The following is a 4,911-nucleotide window of genomic DNA, read 5'->3' as shown; positions in this document are numbered from 1 at the left end:
ACACACACAAGCACACACACACATACACACACCACACATACACACATACACACACATGCACACACACACATACACACACCACACACTCACACACACGCACCTTCCCTTGCTCAGCCCCTCCTTCTGCACCGGGATCACTGCCCCTCTTCATCCGTCTAGAGGACCAACAAGCTGTCTTGCTAAAGGCAAAATTAAAATTTCCTAGCGGGTCTCTAACGTCCCCTTTGTGAAACACTTTCCCCGCCCACTTCACAGGACATCCGTGCCCTGAGCGCCTTCTGCGGGCGAGGCGCTGTCACACGCTCTGCTTCCTGGGAGCCTCACGAAGTCCCCACTTAGCAGGAGCGTAAACCCAAACTCCCGGAGGCAGATGCCTGACAGCGGGTGACGGCAGTGAGCGAGGACACAGGCTGAGTGTCTGCAGGGACCCAAGGGGCCTGGGCCCTGCCTTGCTCCAGGCAGCTCTCGCCTGAAGCGGGGGAGGACGGAAGGAAGCCCTGATCCAGAGAAGCCTGATCGGTCTGAGGGTTGTGGAGCCTGACCGTGTCTGCAGGACTAGAGTGAGGGACCCCGAGGCCGAGCTGGCAGCAGGGGGAGGAGGAGGCCAGAAGCAGGTTACGGGCTCAGGAGAGGAAGAGCCTCCTGCCAGGAAGCCTCCCTTCACAGCCCAGCAGCTTTCCTCACTAGGTAGTGAGCTCCCCATCACTGGGGCATGCAAGGTGAGACCAGAGGTTCATTTCCTGAGGTTATTCACGGTTTCCGAGTTGAAGTACATAAAGTGCCCATCTTGATGCTACAGCTTGGTGAATTTCAATCCGAAATTGAAACATTCCAACACCCAGAAGGCTTCCTCGCGTCCCCTCGACACCACTCCTCTGACATCCAGCCCCTGAGTGGTTTTGCCCAACCGTGGGCTGTTCCTAGGCTGGAATTGGCTGGTGTGGGGCCTGGGGTCAGTGTCTCTCATGCAACATTTTATCTATGAGGTGAGTTCCTCCTGTGTTGTTGGGCATATCAAGAGCCCGTTCTTTTTCAGTGCTGTGTAGTACTCCATCATATGGATGTAGCACGCTCTGCTTATCCCTTTACCTGTTGAGGACATCTGGGTTGTTTCTATGATCCATAACGCTGCTCTGAACATTCACAGCCAAGTACTCTGGTGAACGGGTGAACACATTTCCCTTGGGTGTCGTACAAGTGTCCTGGGGTTGCTGCAACCAGTGACCACGAACTCAGTGGCTTAGAACAGCACAAATTATCCACTTATAGTTCTGATGGGCAGAAGTTCAACGTGAGCCTTGTGAACCCCTAATATTCAGGTGCTGGCAGAGCTGGTTCCTTGGAGGTTCCGGGGAGAATCTGTTCCCTGGGCTTTGCCAGTTTCTGGAGGTGACCTGTGTTCCATGGCGTGTGGGCCCTTCCTGTGATGGCATCACTTCGACCTCTGCTTCCATCCTCACATCTCTTTCTCTGACTCTGACCCTCCTGCCCCCCTCTTTTAAGGACCCTTGTGATGACCCCAGGCCCACCCGGTAACCAGTCTCCCCATCACAAGGCCCGCGACTCATTCGCACCAGCAGAATCCCTTTCACCACGTGAGGCCACATTCACAGCCTCTGGGGATGAGGATGGAGACCTCTTTGGGGGCCTGAGTTATACCCACACAGGTGTATATGTAGCACCAGGCGACAGGCATATATTCAACTTTAGCATGTACAGCTCCCCGTTTCCCAAAGCAGGTGAACCATTTTGCGCTCCCCAGGTCGTGGGTGAGAGTTCCTCCCCCACCTCACCAGTCTTTCTCATCTTAGCCCTTTGTTTCAGGGGGCTTGTAGGGCAGCTCCCTGTAGTAGTTTTATGTTACATTTTCTCCATGCTCGCGTTTCACTTTCTATCATCATTACCGAGCACACCTCCTCCATGCCGCCCCCCATGACCACACCTTCTGCCACTAAGAGACCACCTTCTGTGCCGGGGGACTCTCTCTGCTCTCCCCCCCGTGGGAGTGCCCTCTTACCACCCTGGTGGTCCCGCATTGTTCGCCCCTTTGTGAGGAGTGGTCAAAGCGTCTCCACCTCTCAGGTTGCTGTGAGGACGCAACAGAAATTGAGCTGAAGGCTCCTGTCCCCACTCCCGGCTTAGTGTCCCCACTAGATCCAGGCTGAGCTCTTATCAGTGCCGTGGGCACAGTATCTGCGGCTCACCTGGCAATGTAGTCACGCTGTGCCTCCCGAGGCCTCTGCTTTTATCCTGAGCAGTTACTGTGACAGATTCTCAGCCTTCTGGAAGCGTCCATTGTTATGCAAATTTCCAGGCGCTTTGTCTTATCTCCCCAGTTAGGTTGCAGAAGCCAGCTGGAGACCCTCCTTATCCTGCTGGGCCCCATCCGGGTCCCAGCCCTGCATCCTCTCTCCAGGGCAGCGGTGCCTGCTGCTCAACTGGCCTCCCCACAGCCAGCCTAGCCAGGCCACCACCCGGCACCTGAGGGGTGGCAGTGCAGCCCAGTGGCCGGCAGTACAGGCTGGACTCCTGGCTCCACCGCTAGCCAGATATGTGACTGCGCAAGTCACACTACCTTCCTGAGGCTCGGTTTCCCCACCTGTAAATAGGGGAAACAAGGCTAGGGCTGTTGGGAGAGCGAAGTGAGACTAGGCATAGAAAGTGCTTGGGGCTTCCCTGGTGGCGCAGTGGTTGAGATCCGCCCGCCGATGCAGGGGACGCGGGTTCGTGCCCCGGTCCGGGAGGGTCCCACATGCCGCGGAGCGGCTGGGCCCGTGAGCCATGGCCGCTGAGCCTGCGCGTCCGGAGCCTGTGCTCCGCAACGGGAGAGGCCACAGCAGTGAGAGGGCTGCATACCGCAAAAAAAAAAAAAAAAAAAAGAAAGAAAGTGCTTGGACAGTGCCCAGCCCAGAAGAGATACCGCATCACAGCAGCCCTAACTCTGACCTTTCTTGGGATTAGGAAGGATCTTCCACGTCTACGTCCCAGAGCCCTGGGATCTCGTGTAGGGCCTTCGCCCGGCAGTTGAAGTGCTCCGTGGCTGCCTGTCTAGCCTCAGCCCACCAGGAAGATCCTGCGTCACCTGCTGTGACCCTCTGATTGGCCTGGGCTCAGACTGCCCCCTCTTCCTGGTGTGCCTTCCCTCACTTCCTGACATGAGTTTTCCCTGTGTCCCCGCCCCCATCCAAGCCACGCCCCCAGACACTCAGCACTGACGCAGTGCGGATCTGTCGCTCTTGTTGTAGGGTCCCTGCGTGGCTCCCCCCCAGTTCAGAGCACTCGAGGGCTGGGCCCCCTCCTTCCAGGTCTGTGTCTCAGCACCCAGCCTAGGCCTGGCAGAAGATGCCACCAGCAGGGGCTTCCAGAGGCATCATTCTGCTTTGGTCTCCACTGCATGGGGAGCCATTGTTTTTGAACCAGTTCCCCAGTGATGGACATTTCTTTGACCCTAATCCTCCACTTTTACCCACATTACTGCAATAAATGAGCTTGTAAGAATTTTGCCCTTGTGAGCGTATTTGTAGGATAATGGTTAAGTGGAATTACTGGGTCAGAGGGCGTGCGCATCTATAACTTGGGTGCGTGCCAAGCTGCCTTCCAGGAGTGACCTGACGTCCCTCCCACCAGCACGAAGCAGAGGTTTCCCCCCCAAACCCAGCAAACACATGGTGCACTCAACCTTTTTGATCTCTGCAGACTTGCTGAGTGGAGGAATGTAGAAGCTTCCTTTGCGCTGTGCTCTGGAACGCTTTCTCATTATGGCTTTCATTTGCTTTTCTCTTATTTTAGACTTTGGGTTTGCCATTGGACAGTTTCTCTCTTTCTTTCTGGCATTGCTTTGTTTAGATTCACTTTTCCTGGATTCTCTGGGCAGTTTCTATTGTCTTGGAAATTCACCCATCTCATCAAAGTTTCTGATTTTGTTGCACAGGGTTGAGTGGGTAGGTTGTGTGTTCCCCCCATCTTTCCTGAGCGCCTGCTCTGTGCCAGGTGTCGTTATTGGTCCTGGGGGTAGAGTAGTGGGCCAGCTCCCATTTATATGGAGGCTACAGACAATTTAAAATACGTGTGGAATTCCCTGGTGGTCCAGTGGTTAAGACTCTGCGCTTCCACTGCAGGGGACGTGGATTCCATCCCTGGTCAGGGAGCTAAGATCCCACATGCAGGGCGGCACGGCCAAATAACAAATAAAATAAAATATGTGGACTGTTAGATGGTGATAAGTGCTAGCGAGAAAAACACTATGAGAGCAGGGAGGGAGTTGATGATGGAGTCCAACTTTCAATAAGGTGGTCAGAGAAGGTCTCAGTAATAGGTGACTTGAAGGACGTAAGGGAATAGCCACGTGTTTATCTGGGAGAAGAGAGGGAAGCATGCTGGTGCAGGTGCCGTCTTGGTCTAAGTTCTTGGAGAAGCACAACCAGTAGGATAGATATCGATACAGATATAGATATAGTATAGACACAGATGTAGATATCTATATATAAATCTAGATTATAGATAGATATCTATATATAAATATATGTCTATATATAATACAGATAAAATATGTAAAATCTACATAGAGATAGCTATATATATAAAGAGACTTATTCCAAGGAATTGGCTCGTGCAGATTTGGAGGCTGAGAAGTCCCAAGACCTGTAGTTGGCAAGCTAGAGATCTAGCAGGGCTGATGGCCCAGTACCACTCCAAGTCTGAAGGCCTGAGGACCAAGAGAGCCAATGGTGTAAATTCCAGTCCAAATCCAAGTCTGAAGGCAGGAAAAGACTGATGACCCAGCTCAGACAGGAAGGCAGAGAGGGAATTCTCCCTTCCTCTGCCTGTTTCTTCTATCCAGGCCCTCAGTGGATTGGAGGAGGCTTACCTGCATTGGGTAGGTGATCCACTTGACTCAGTCTACAGATTCAA

At 53.5% G+C, this 4,911-nt stretch overlaps 1 long non-coding RNA gene across 1 annotated transcript in view; it reads right to left on the bottom strand.

The window, feature by feature from the left end:
- The window catches only part of LOC114886013, a 10,159-nt gene extending 7,012 nt beyond the window's left edge, over window positions 1-3,147 (bottom strand). The window contains exon 1 of the long non-coding RNA XR_003791229.1: window positions 2,205-3,147. This is a non-coding gene — a long non-coding RNA (uncharacterized LOC114886013). The remainder of the gene's footprint in view (window positions 1-2,204) is intronic.
- Window positions 3,148-4,911: the final 1,764 nt, after the last annotated feature.

This window comes from Monodon monoceros, unplaced genomic scaffold (assembly GCF_005190385.1).
Source record: "Monodon monoceros isolate NGI ecotype Baffin Bay Population unplaced genomic scaffold, NGI_Narwhal_1 Super_Scaffold_6, whole genome shotgun sequence".
Taxonomy (NCBI): domain Eukaryota; kingdom Metazoa; phylum Chordata; class Mammalia; order Artiodactyla; family Monodontidae; genus Monodon; species Monodon monoceros.
The sequence above is the reverse complement of the archived record's forward strand: the minus strand, read 5'-3'. Positions and strand labels throughout refer to the sequence as shown.